This window comes from Chrysochloris asiatica, unplaced genomic scaffold, assembly GCF_000296735.1.
Source record: "Chrysochloris asiatica unplaced genomic scaffold, ChrAsi1.0 scaffold00027, whole genome shotgun sequence".
Classification (NCBI taxonomy): domain Eukaryota; kingdom Metazoa; phylum Chordata; class Mammalia; order Afrosoricida; family Chrysochloridae; genus Chrysochloris; species Chrysochloris asiatica.
In genome coordinates this window covers 17,579,069-17,592,478 of record NW_006408545.1, presented here as the reverse complement: position 1 = coordinate 17,592,478, position 13,410 = coordinate 17,579,069, and the positions used below count along the sequence as shown (strand labels likewise).

At 44.2% G+C, this 13,410-nt stretch overlaps 1 pseudogene; it reads left to right on the top strand.

Annotated features, from left to right (window-relative positions):
* Positions 1–12,720: 12,720 nt before the first annotated feature.
* On the top strand, positions 12,721–13,048 carry LOC102835903 (annotated as a pseudogene).
* Positions 13,049–13,410: the final 362 nt, after the last annotated feature.

Genomic DNA, 13,410 nt, shown 5'->3' with positions numbered 1-13,410 from the left:
GAGAAATTGATGGTCTATTCCATCTGGTGAGGTTCATGTGTATAGTCAACTTTTATGTTATTTTCAAAATGTATTTGCAGTGAAGAAGTTACTGACTGGTCTTGCAAAATTCTGTCATATAACCTCCAATATTGTTTCTATCACCAAGGCCATATTTTCCAACTACTGATTTCTACTTTATTCATGTGGAAACTAAGGCTCTGAGAGCTAAAGTGACTTGGCCAAGTGGGAAACATTTTATTTGATCACAAATCTATTTGATTCCTAAGCCATTGGAGACTTGTTTTTTGTTTTTTTGGTCTGAGGGTCTGTAAGGTCACATTGGAACAGGATTGTTGAGTAATAACCTTTTATTCACTAAGTTCCTCCCTACAAGCACCTACAGTTACATGATATACTCTCTCTTTCTTCTTTATACCACAGTTACCAACTCTTTCAGGTAAATCATTCCCACAGAAGTGGTGAACTCCTTTTGGAGTGGAAACATAGCAGTTTTAGCAGCAAGTGTCTGGCTCCAGGGACTGGGTAAGGGGCTTTTGGCTGACTTCCCACCCATGCAGGGTTGAAGTTGTACTTCCCAGAAGAGAAGGCATGGCCAGGAAGGCTCCAGGAATGGTTGCTTTCAACAGCAACTCCCTCACCCAGCTTCCAGCCCTTGTTCTCCTCCCTCATTCCTAAAATCAGAGCTAGAGAACTGCTTCTCTCCCTCCCCCAAGTTTTCAATGCAGAATCAAGAATTGATGCTTTTTTAAAGAAAAAAAAAATGCCATCTGCTGTCAAAGCTAATAAGTCTCCTGTGTTCTTCATTATAACACATTCACTCCCTCTCCTTCCCTCTCACCCCCACTTTAAAATGCTGTATGCTAAAACATTTTGTAAGTGTAAATTCGTGTGCTCTTTGCCCAGGACCTTTTGAAAAGCGTGCCGCTTTCTTACTGAAGCAAAACCTCAGAACCATGGCTATGGGCACAGGGAAAACCCTGCCAGGCTGAGGATCACAAGGAGAATACAGTAAAATCAAAGAAGCAAAATCATGAACATTAGCTCCACCACCACCTCCACCCCCACTGCTGGATCTCTGACCACAAGATCCTCATAGGGAGCAACAACTATATTGTTCATTTCATCCAGGGGATCCACAATCACGGAGGGACAGTGTGTGGCTTTGCAGTTAGTTCTCTGAGACCTGGCCCCATGCTTTCCCCTAAGTGGGATGGCTCTGCAGAGGGATCCACAGCCAAGAGGATCTGGTTCAGCACCAGATTTGCAGCACTGGGTCAGTCCCATACACAGCAGCTTGGAGTCCCAGCCTCTTGTATTGGTCACTCAGGTGATCGATCCATTTCTCCTGGTTGGTTTGTTTCATTAAAATAATGGCAGAACAAGGCAAGTCCAGTAGACCATTTATATGCTTATAAAAGTTTTGCTATTTTGGTAATACAGCATATGGATTCCAATAACGAATTGCCTCTAACAAATGTCAGAAGCACAGACGCTTGTGGGTGCTCCCAGTCTGTCCACTTGGTGGCAGCTGTGGTTCCTGCACCCTGAGTCTGTGCAGCCCCTAGAGCCACAACCCGTTCCCCCTCCCCTCCCACTGGGTGCTGCTGGCTGCTCCTCTCCAATTCAGTCATGTGCTCAGCAGGATAGGTACTGAATCCACCACCACCCAGGTCCTGAACCTGTACTGAGAACATGAGGATGAGGGGAAAAGTGCATTTAAAAGTCATTACTGAGCTTCCCAAGTCTAGCAGGAAGACTCACAATAATCACGTAATCAGACAAATAATGTGAAATTGTAACTGCACCGAGTGTTCTAAAAAGGAGATGCATGGTACCAGAAGAACATATAATGGGGGACCTGACCTAGTCAGGCCTTCCTGAGAAGGGACAGCTGAGGTGACTCAGAGGGAAGATCAGGCAGCCCCAAGAGATGCCATTCCAGGTGGAGGGACAGCAGGTGCTAAGGCCGAGGAAGTGTGGCCTTTGGAGGAACTCAAGCAGGTCCATGAGTGTGGAAAGGAGAGAATGAAGTGGGGTGTGGTCTGAACTTGGGCTCAGGGAGGCTACAGAGCAGGCAGAGTGATCCACAGCCTTTAAAGTGTCTGAAGCTGTCATATGAAAGAATCACTCATGTATTTTGAGAAAAAATAATCACACTAGACTACAAACTAGAGAGCAAATTAGAAAGTGATGACAGAGGCTAATCAGGAGGTAACCACATAGACAAGATGGTAGTGTATAGAGGGAGAAAAGAGAAATCGGTATCAGAGCTATTTTTAAGGTTCAGCAAAACTCAGTGATAGATTTGATGTGAGGGAGAAGGAGGGCTTATTCTTTTATTTATTTAAGCTTCATAACTGATTATATGGTAAGAAGAGGACCACCTTTGGGAGAAATTAATAAACACATTAATTGAGGTTGCATCTCAATGTAAAGAAAACAAAAAATCCTTACCTCTGGAACAATTAACAACATTCTCATCAATGGAGGAATGATTGAAGTTGCCAGGACTTTATTGTTCTTGGATCAACCATCAACAATCATGGAAGCAGCAGTCAAGAAATCAAACAACGTATTCCATTAGGCAAATCTGCTGCCCAAGACCTTTTTAAAGTATCGAAGAGCAAATATGTCAGCTTGAGGACTAAGGTGCACCTGACCCAAGCCATGGTATTTTCAATAACCTCATATGCATGCAAAAGCTGGACAGTGAATAAGGAAGACCATAGAAGAATTGATGCTTTGAATTATGGTATTGGGGGAGAATATTGAAAGTGCCATGGACTGCCAGAAGAACAAACAGATCTGTGTTGGAAAAAGTGCAGCCAGAGTGCTCCTTGCAGGCCAAGCTGGCCAAACTTCATCTCTCATACTTCTGACATATTGTCAGGAAGGACCAGTCACTGGAGAAGGATATCATGTTTGGTAAGGTGGCGGGTCAGAGAAAAAGAGGAAGACCCCCAGCGAGATGGATTGGCAAAGTGGCAGCAATTGTGAGGTTGGCCAGGACTGGGCAATGTTTTGTTCTGTTGTGCATAGGGTCCCTGATGAGTTGGTCCCCAACTCAATGGCACCTAACAACAACAATAACAATAAACACATTTCAGACATTTTTATTTGAGATGTTTAGGGAAGATCAAGTTGTACAGTGAAGAAGGCTGTTGGATGTTTGTGACATACTGGTGGTTCTCAAGGCCCTGGGCATAGATGAGTTCTACCAGGGAGCAGTTCTCCAGTGGGAAATGCTAGAAGTAGGTCTTAGATGGTACAAGAACTCCAACTGGCTGGCTGAGGAGAATGAATCAAGAGAGCTAGAGATAAAATATGAGAATGCCAATAATGCTAGCCAAGAAACAAGGAAATGCTTCATGAACAAGATGTCACTCTAACTACAATGGGGTAATGGACTAGAGCTACCCACCTTAAGTAACTAATAAACCAGGCAAGGTATATGAAACAATGGCTTTTAGATACTGAAAAACATACAGCTTGTCACAACTGTAAAGGTAGAAGTTTTGTAACAAAAACGAGGGAGTAGTTAAGCTGTTAAGCTTACAGTCCAGAAACAGATGACCCTAGGACCATCAAGGGAGAAGAGCACAAGCAGAATGTGGGACCCTATCCAGAGAAGCAGCGACACCAGAGATGGAGGCAGACTTAGGGACATGGAGAGAGGTAGCAGCAGAGGACTCTAGATTTATGAAAAGAGAAGGACTGAGAGCTGGTGGCCAGGAGGCAGGCTTTCAGAATGTGCCCTTTAGTTGTTTAAATGATTATATATTCCTGAGTGTTTTTTTGTACACCCCCACAAAAAAAAAACAACAACAGGGAATGGAAGCAAATACTGTTGAATGATGATGCACAGAGGAGATTGTAATCATTGCAATGAAACAATGGTGTAAAGCCAATGTTCTCCTATGTAAATGATCACTCAGTTCATAATAAAACAAAACAAAACAAAAAACCAACCCAGACAGCTTAAAGCAGTGATCCTTGAGAGAAGAGAAACAAATGAGCCAAGTGCTCTAGTTGGCATAGTTTACTGCCTGGAGAGAGTTTCCAGGCTGCAAATTGAAGAGAACCAGACGTGAGAATGCGGGGAGGCCACCGTGGCTGGAACTTGCAGTTCCAGAGCAGTGTACCTGATTGGTAAGAGCTACATGGTGAGGACGGTGCTGTACTGAGAGGTCAGCAGAGCAATGATCAGTACCATGCAAGGAGAAGGGTGGGCAGATCATAAAGTCTGGCTTAGATTCAAACCCAGATCAACTCCAAAGCCTGCATTACTAAACACAAGACTATTAATAAAAGCTCCTGTGCATATGCCTGCTTCCTTCAATACAGCCTAGTGAATATGATTCGCATTCTATTGGTGGCTCTCTCAAAATATTTGTCATTGCATTTTAGCTGTGTGAATGTAAATCTCACTCCTTTAGACTATGAGTTTCTTGAGAATAGGAGGTACAGCTTGCTTTGCCTTATAGCTCAGCACAAGGAGCCAGCCAGCTAGATTTCCTGAACCATCCAAGGCCTTATTCTTGTGCTGAAAGGAAGTCCTCCATGATTGGGTAGAACAAGTGAAAGAATGATTAACTTAATGTTAGTTATCCAAATTAGCCACTATGAGGTGTTGGAGATACAGAAACAGATACAAATGTAGATATATATGAGGAGGCTTTGATACATTTGTGGGAGAATGTAATTAAGATAGTAGAAGGTCCCCATGAATGTTGTGAAGCCCCCTCATATGTAAGTGGCCTTTGTTGTTGGTGTTAAGTGCTGTTGAGTCAGATCTGATTCAAAGCGACTCTGTACAGAGTTTCCAAGGATTGTTTGGTGGGTTTAAACCACCAACCTTACCGTTGTCAGTCTCCTGCTGATCCTACAGCATGACCCCAGGACTCCATAAGTGGTCTTGCTACTCCCAGAAACAATTTTTCTCTCTCTCCTTATCTTCTAGAGATCTTGCAGTGTTTTGAAATCTGTGGTCTCCCTGGGGCCTGTGAGGCCTGTTGTGGAACTTGAGGCAGTAGCCTGGGGAGCAGGTAAAAATAGGCATGCAGCCTTGGGAAATCACAAGTCCAGGAGTGTCTGAGCAAGAAGGGAGCTTCTCCATGCTAGTGAAGGGGCTGGGTGAGGGTGACCCCGTCACATGGGTTTAGAAAATCCCTCAGAATTTCGAGAAGTCCTGGTTTGGCACTGTAAGTTAAGCACTGGACTGCTATGGGCCAGAACCAACTTTAACAGTGTTGCCCTGAGGCAGAATCAGACCTCTGCTCCAATAACCAGAGAAAGCACTCCTTCTCCCCCTGCTGAAGGCTGCCATTACTCAGGCTTGCCACTGCAGAAACCTTGAACTTGGCATCACACCTTTGTGCATTGACGTCACAGTAAGAAACAGCTGATGGAACTTCACCCACCAGAACCTGGATCTGAACCCTGTGGAAGAAACATGCGGCTGCCATTAGATTCAACCAGTATCCCCCAAATCACTTTGGTGGTGGTGGTGATGGTTGGTTACATCTTTACCGGAGCAGAAAACCTCAGCGTTCTCCCATGGAGCAATTGGTAGATTTGAACTACTGACCTTGCGGTTAGCAGCCCAGCTCATAATCCACTATGCTGAAACTACCAGCTGTTCCACAGGAGAAAGATGAGGCTTTCTGCTCCCGTAAAGATTTACAGCCTCGGAAACCCTGTACAGGGTCGCTATGGGTCGGAACCAACTCCACAGCACATAACCACCACCACCACCAGGGCTTTAGCATGTTTTCATTTATGTGGCCCCTGGGTGGTACAAATGACTGCGGCTTGCTTTTAGCTACTAACCTAAAGGTTGATGGTTCGAATCCATCCAGTGGTGCCATACAGAAAGTCCTGGTGGTCTCCTTCCAGAAGACAGTTGTTGTTAGGGGCCTCAAGTTGATTTTTATTCATAGTGACCCAATGGGACAGAACAGAACTGCCCCACAGGGTTTTCTAGGCGGCGCCGTAGGATCAGCAACGGACTGTGAACCATGAGGTTGGCAGTTCAAGCGTACCAGCTGCTCCTTGGAAACCCTATCCAGGGTCGTTATGAGTTGGAACCAACTTGATTGCATTTAACAATAATCTTTATATAAGCAGATTGTCGGGTCTGTCTATCATGAGCCACTTGTTGGTGTCACTTGCTATTAAGTCAGTTTTGACTCATAGTGACCCTGGATAGGGTTTCCAAGGAGCAGCTGCTGATGGATTTGAACCACCAACCTTGTAGTTAACAGCCCAGTTTTTATCCTACAGTGCCACACCAGAACTCCTCCTGAGCTACAGGTAGATTCAAACTACCAACGTTGTGGTTAGCAGCTGAGTGCTTACCCGCTGTGCCACCAGAACGCCTTACGAAACTCAGTTCTACTCTGAAACACAGTGTTGCCATGAGTCAGAATGTTTAGTGAACACAGCCCCTGGGTTGGCCCTTCTTTGTGCACAGCCCATCCTGGCGGTGACAGGGAAAAAAGGTGTCCTCTGTTTAACTTTGGTCACTTGTTAGAACAAGCATCTTCAGATAGAGGAAGTGATTTCTAAACCAATCTGCTGAAGATCTGAGAGATGCTAGTTTAAAAACTGCCACCGTCAGCCACACTGCAGCGATGCAGCAGGAAATAAGAGACAGTAAAGAAAGTCAGCACAGAGCATGGGGGTGGCCAGGCAGGGCAGTCTGGGAAGAATAAGTGGACCAGCCAGGAACCGGCAGGAAAGGAGACCCAGGCTACACTAGGTTCCTTCACAATGCAGGCATTACCATGGTTCTGGTTTGTGGTCTCTGTGTGTGTATGAGTGTATGTGTTTTCTTGGGAGCTCAGTGAGGAGAGGGGCTGTATGTATTCATCGTATACTACATTTGTTTTCTGGATTTGTACTTAGGACATGTGTGTGTCAGATAGGAGAGGTGCTCAATTAGGTTTCCAACGTCACACTTACTTCTAATTAACAGCCATGCACCAACAATGGGCAAGACACCACAATGGGTCTGATTTGAAACATTAACTTTCAAAAACGCTCACAAATGAATCATTTGATCGGCAATCAACTTCTATTTTATTTTATTTTTCTCCTTGAGATAGAGACTAGATAATTACTGAGAAAGAATTTGGGGATGCTTTCCACACACATAATTTGTGTTCAGAAACAGAAGCAAACATTTCTCTGGAGTGTACAAAATGATTCCGTATGCAATCTGTTATGATTGTAGGAAACGTTCTAAAATGGAGGCAGTATGAGAAATTCTAGTTGAAAAACATCTGTGACTTACGGCATGTCAAGCTTGAAGTATGCACATATAGATGTGTGGGTGGGTGTGTATGTGCCTCATAATAGTGCCCCTGTGCTTGCTCTATGTAACCCACGCATAAGTGGGCATGGAATGATTAAATAATAAAACCCCAAGCTGCTGTACCCCAGGGAGGGTGTCTGATAGAGCCACACACAAAAGGAGCAGAGTCAGTGACTGCTAGGCCGTGCAGAATACTTGGTAACTATAGCAACTCACGTTAGAAGACTTTCTTCTCCTGCCAAAAACCAGGTAGGCCTTGCCAGTCGTCCCACTGCCACCCCGCAGGGAAGAGAAGCCATTCAGGAGAGGTGTCTGGCCAGCTATGCATAGGACACACCTAAGTTCAAGCACCATATGGGCCTACAACACTAACCCATTCAATCCAGGCAAGCTTACCTTCTGGAAAGCTTCAGACTATAAAAGAGTAGGTTTTGAACACTTGCAAACCAAATGAGAATTCTTGCAATGAATACATATGCTCAATTGTGACCATTCTGATATAAACTGGCATGGGGCATAGGAAAACATCCACACTCAATCAAAATTCAGTAAGTAGGACCCAGACAGGGGTAGGTCCTCCCTTCAGGGATGTTGTTGTTGTTGTTGTTGTTGAGTGCCATCGAGTCGGGTCCGACCCATAGCGACCCTGTACAGGGTTTCCGAGGGTGAATAAGTCTTCACCAATTCCTTGAGGAGGAATTGGAGTTAACATGAGAATCGGCCATATGTAGATTTTGTAGTGTGGCAAATGTGTTTTATGTTTGCCAGTGTGGTGCTGTGGAGTCCCAGTGTGGCGCTGTAGGATAAGCACTCAAACACAAGGTCAGTTTGAACTGCAAGGTTGTTGTTGTTAGGTGCTATCGACTCATAGCGACCCTATGCACAACAGAAGAAAACACTGCCCGGCCCTGGGCCAAGCTCACAATTGTTGCCACGCTTGAGCCTATTGATGCTGCCACTTGGCCAATCCATCTCACTGGGGGTTTTCCTCTTTTTCTCTGACCCTCCACCTTACCAAACATGATATCCTTCTCCCCAACATCTGACAATATGTCTGAAGTATGAGAGACAAAGTTTGGCCATCCTGGCCTTCAAGGAGCACTCTAGCTACATTTCTTCCAACACAGATTTGTTTGCTCTTTTGGCAGCCCATGGCACTTTCAATATTCTCCTCCAATACCCTAACTCAAAGCATCAATTCTTCTACAGTCTTCCTTATTCACTGCCCAGCTTTCGCATGCATATGAGATCATTGAAAATACCATGGCTTGGGTAAGGCGCACCTTAGTCCTCAAGCTGACATCTTTGCTCTTCAACACTTTAAGAAGGTCTTGTGCAGTAGATTTGCCTAATGCAATATGTCATTTGATTACTTGACTGCTGCTTCCGTGAATGTTGATGGTTGATCCAAGAGAAAAATGAAATTCTTGACAACTTCAATCTTTTCTCCATTGATATGAATGTTGTTTATTGGTCCAGTGGTGAGGAGTTTTGTTTTCTTTATATTGAGATGAAATCCATACCGAGGGCTGTGGTCTTTGATCTTCATCAGTAAGTATTTTAAATCCTCTTCACTTTCAGCAAGCAAGGTTGTATCATCTGCATATTGCAGGTTGTTAGAGTCTTCCTCGAATCCTGATGCCACGTTTTTCTTCATAGAACCCAGCTTCTAGGACTATTTGCTCAGCATACAGGTTGAATAAGTATGTTGAAAGAAAACAACCCTGTCGCACACCTTTCTTAATCTTAAACCATTCAGTGTTCTCATGTTCTGTTCGAACAACTGCGTCTTGGCTTCAAACTCATGAGCTGCTTCTCAGAAACCCTGTGAGTAGGAACCGACTAGACAACATTTAAGAACAACAAGTGTGGTGCTGTAGGATCAACACTGACTGCTAACTACAAGGTTGGTGGTTCAAACCCACCAACCAAACCAGTCCTTGGGAATCCTATCCAGTGTTGCTGTAAGTTTGAACCAACTCAATGGCATTTAATAACAGTAAACTAGACAGCTGATCCCAGTGGGTGCACTCAATTCCTCTCATCAAATCCTTTACAGTTGTCAGTAAAAAACAAAGAGTTAAAAAAAAAAAAAAAAAAGTACCCAAATATAGTTAGACATTGGTTTCTTTACCAGGCCAACCCAGGACCTGCAGTAACTGGGTCTCTGAGGTGGGCAGAAAGTAAGCTCCCCTGCGTTAAATGGGGCCTACACCTCAGGCCTCCTTTTTCTCATTTCCCTCCAACATCCAGCGCAGCTGATTGCTGCCTGGGTCTTGAAACATTTCCTCCTCCTGAGGAGAACTCACTCTCCTGTTTTCTTCCGACTTCACTCACTATTCCTACTCACTCTCCTTTCTTCCTTGTCCCAAACTCTACCCCTCCTCTCTGTATACCCGGATTCTCCACATGTTCTCATTTCCTATAGTTACAGTTCTAACTCCATCTGCACACTTGATTTCTCAAGTTTTATCTTCAGCTCTGGGACTCAAGACTGCCAGTCAAATGTCCATCCGGATCTGTAACAATCAACATAACAGGCATTGTTAGGGTTATTATTACACAGGCTTCCTGAACATACATGCCCAAAGCAGTCTTTCCTTGTTGTTGTTCATTGCAGTCGAGTCTGCTCTGACTCACAGAGACCCTGTATAGGGTTTCAAGGAGCAGCTGGTGGGTTTTAACTGACAAATTTGTGGTTAGTAGTCCAGTGCTTATTCTACAGTGTCACACCAGGACTCCTTGTTGTTGGGAGTTGGTTCCGACTCATAGCGATCCTGTATGGGGTTTCTGAGGAGCGGCTGGTGGATTTGAACCACCAACCTTGCAGTCCAGTGCATTAGCCCACAGCGCCACACCAGGACTCATGGTAGATCTCAAATCGGACTATTTCTCACCACCTCCTCATCTCCCATCCTGGTCCAAGGCCCCAACATCTTTCATTAGATTGTTCCAATAGACCCCATGAGCATCCTGCCTCTGCCTTTAGTCCTTCTTACAGTCTGTTCTCCACAAGGCATCCAGAATGATCTTTAAAAAACATAAATCAGACCCTATCACTACATTGCTGTTACTGTTGAGTGCCATCGAGTCAGTTCTGATTCATAACAACCCTGTATAGGGCTTCTGAGGAGCAGCTGGTGAACTTGAACTGCAGACCTTGTGGTTCAAACCAACCTTGTAGCCCAGTGCATTAACCCACAGTGCCACACCAAGACTCCATTGCTAAATCTCTCCAATGTCCTCCCAGCACATTAAGAATATAAGCTAGAGTCTGGTCATGGCTTCTGAGTGCCAAGTGATCAAATGCCTATCCACTCATTCAGCCTCCTTCCTACTACTCCACTCCCCTCTGCTCCCTCTGTGCCGGACACACTGGTTTTCTTTGTTGTTTCAAACATGGCCAGTCTTGTATTCACCTCAGGGCCTCACACTTGCTGTTCTCTCTGGCTAGAACACCTAGCATAGCTTGTTCCCTCTTTTAATTCAAGTTCCTGCTCTCTCCTTCAAGAGACTCTTCCTGCCTATTTCATTAACAACCTCCGGTCCCACACTCCTGTTTATCCTTTTATTCTTTGCTGTACTAATCACTTTCTATATTATCACAGGTACTTTGTCTTACTCTGTAGAATGTGAGGCTCACACAAACTGGTTGTTGTTGAATGCTTTGTCCCAGGACTCAGCACAGTGCCTGGCACATGGTGCTTTATCAGCGCTCGCATGTTTCTAATGAATACACACAAGCATAAAGAAAACAACCAAACATCTGTGTATCATGTTAGCTGTGGCAAGTGATAGCTTAACAGAGATTCAGCTATTTTAGTTTGGTTGCTAAATAAGTTGGCTCCATTAACAAATCAGGGGAAAAAAATAAGTCATTCTGTCAGAAAATTAAAAACGTCTAGAGCCAAGACATGGTGCTACTTCAGAGTATGATTTATCAATATGATGTATCAGTACTTCTCCCTGGGAATTTTCCTAAAAATGCAGAGAGCTGAGTTCGAACTGAACTTGAAGTACCTGTATCTAATCTTATAGCCCCAACTCAAACCGGTTGCTATCAAGTTGAATCCAACTCACGGGAACTCCAAAGAACAGAGTAGGACTGCCCCATACGGTTCCCGAGGCCGTAAAGCTTTATGGGAGCAGTCTGCCACAACTTTCTCCTGAGGAGCAACTGGTGAGCTTGAACTGCCAACCTCTTGATTAGCAGTTGAGTGCTTAACTGCTGCACCACTGGGGCTCTGATCTCACATTATTGTTGTTGGTGTTAAATGCCGTTGAGTCGGTTCTGACCCATAGGGATCCTGTATAGGGTTTCGTAGGAGTGGCTGGTGAGCTTGAATCGCCAATCTTGTGGTTCACATTGACTTTGCAGTCCAGCACATTAACCCACAGCTCCACCTTAAGCCCTAAAACAACCAGTGTTCTCCTTCACACCACCTTCTGCTTTTGAATTTAAGGTTGGCTTTAGATTACGGCAATAATTCTTGCTTCTGGATGAACATTAGAATCATTGGAGGAACTTTTTAAAAATTGAGTGAGAACAGTATGTTTGAAGGAAATTGGTCAGGTTAGTACACCCATAATTTACTGGAGGTTTTTATAGTATTTTGGGGTGGAAAAGCCATGTTCTCGGCTGCATCCTAAACTCCTAGGTTCTTGATAATCCTGGGTTATCAGTTCCCCCTGCACTCCACTCTTTGTGTCCATATGCCCCCAGGCGTTACCCAGACTTTCCTATCTTTTTTGAAGCTCTCACTTGCTACTCATAGAGCAGTTTATGGAGATCTGCATATCTCTTACCATTCTCTGCCTACTTTTACTACTTTTGAGAAGATCATTTATTCACAAGTTACATAACAATATGGAGTAAAAAATTAGTTTCTTCAGCTATCAATTTCCCTGTTTCTAACTCTTGGGTTTCGCCTTGCAGAGATAGCTCATATACATGCAAGGTTTTTTTAGGGAGAAATGGACAGGGCATTCGACAAGTGTTCAGACAAGATCCAGAACCTTAAAAGCTCTCATAATCACATTGCTGAGCTCTTTGCTCAGTAATATATAGGAGCTTCCTCCTGGCTTCTGTACCTAAGCAGGGAACTCTTTAAATCTTTATCCATCTCTCAGCCAACTGAGTGCCTGGCCCTATTTAACGTTATTTTTACTGTTGTCCCTTTATGACTGTGCCTCTACTTATTAAGCAGGCCTGAATTTGCTGTTAAAGTGAATAGCAGGTCATTCAGAGGCTTCTGAACCTCCTCTGGGGATTACACATCTCAGAGGAATTTATGATCCATACAAGATGGTCACCCTACACAGCCTTTCACATAATATTTTAATAAGAAGACATGACAAGGCAACCTGGTGCGGTGCTTTGTCTATAGCTGGGTCAGCATGTTATGATGCTGTCTCATACTAACCTGGTTCCTGGGATTCCCAGTAGTAAAGTGAAGTCCTTGAGGCTCTCCAGTACAGGTGATGGCTACATTTGGTTTGGTGTTAAGAAAAGCCCTCCTAAGATCTCCTATAAGGCCATTGCACTTGCCACCATGCTCTTTTTTATTGGTGCCTTTCTTATTATCATAGGCTCCCTCCTGCTGGCAGGCTATAAGCAAAGCGGGGGCAGACCGGGCAGTTCCTGTCCTGAGCATTGGCATCCTGGTGTTCCTGCCAGGATTCTACCACCTTCAAATCGCCTACTATGCATCTAAAGGCTACCAGGGATGATGACATTCAAGGCTTTGATGATTAACACCCACTTTGTGCCAGAGAAGAGTCATAGATGAGAATGAATCCAATTTAAGACATTGGGCAGGAACTAGCTAAGGGCTAAGGCATTCTGTAGTTTGTAGATGTTTAACAAAGCTATGGCCAGATTATATAGGTTTACCCCCAAGATGTTGACTGAGTTTGCAGGTAACTAATTAGGACATGCTTTATTTTTCATCTCCTGGACCTGACAAAAAAACCTTTGGCAAGCGTTTCCACATAAATCTGTATCATGGAAGAATAGCGACGCTCATTGTATGAAGAAACAGGAAGCTATTCTGTAGTGAAACGTGTTGTAGCCACCGTCTTTTTAGAGTTGA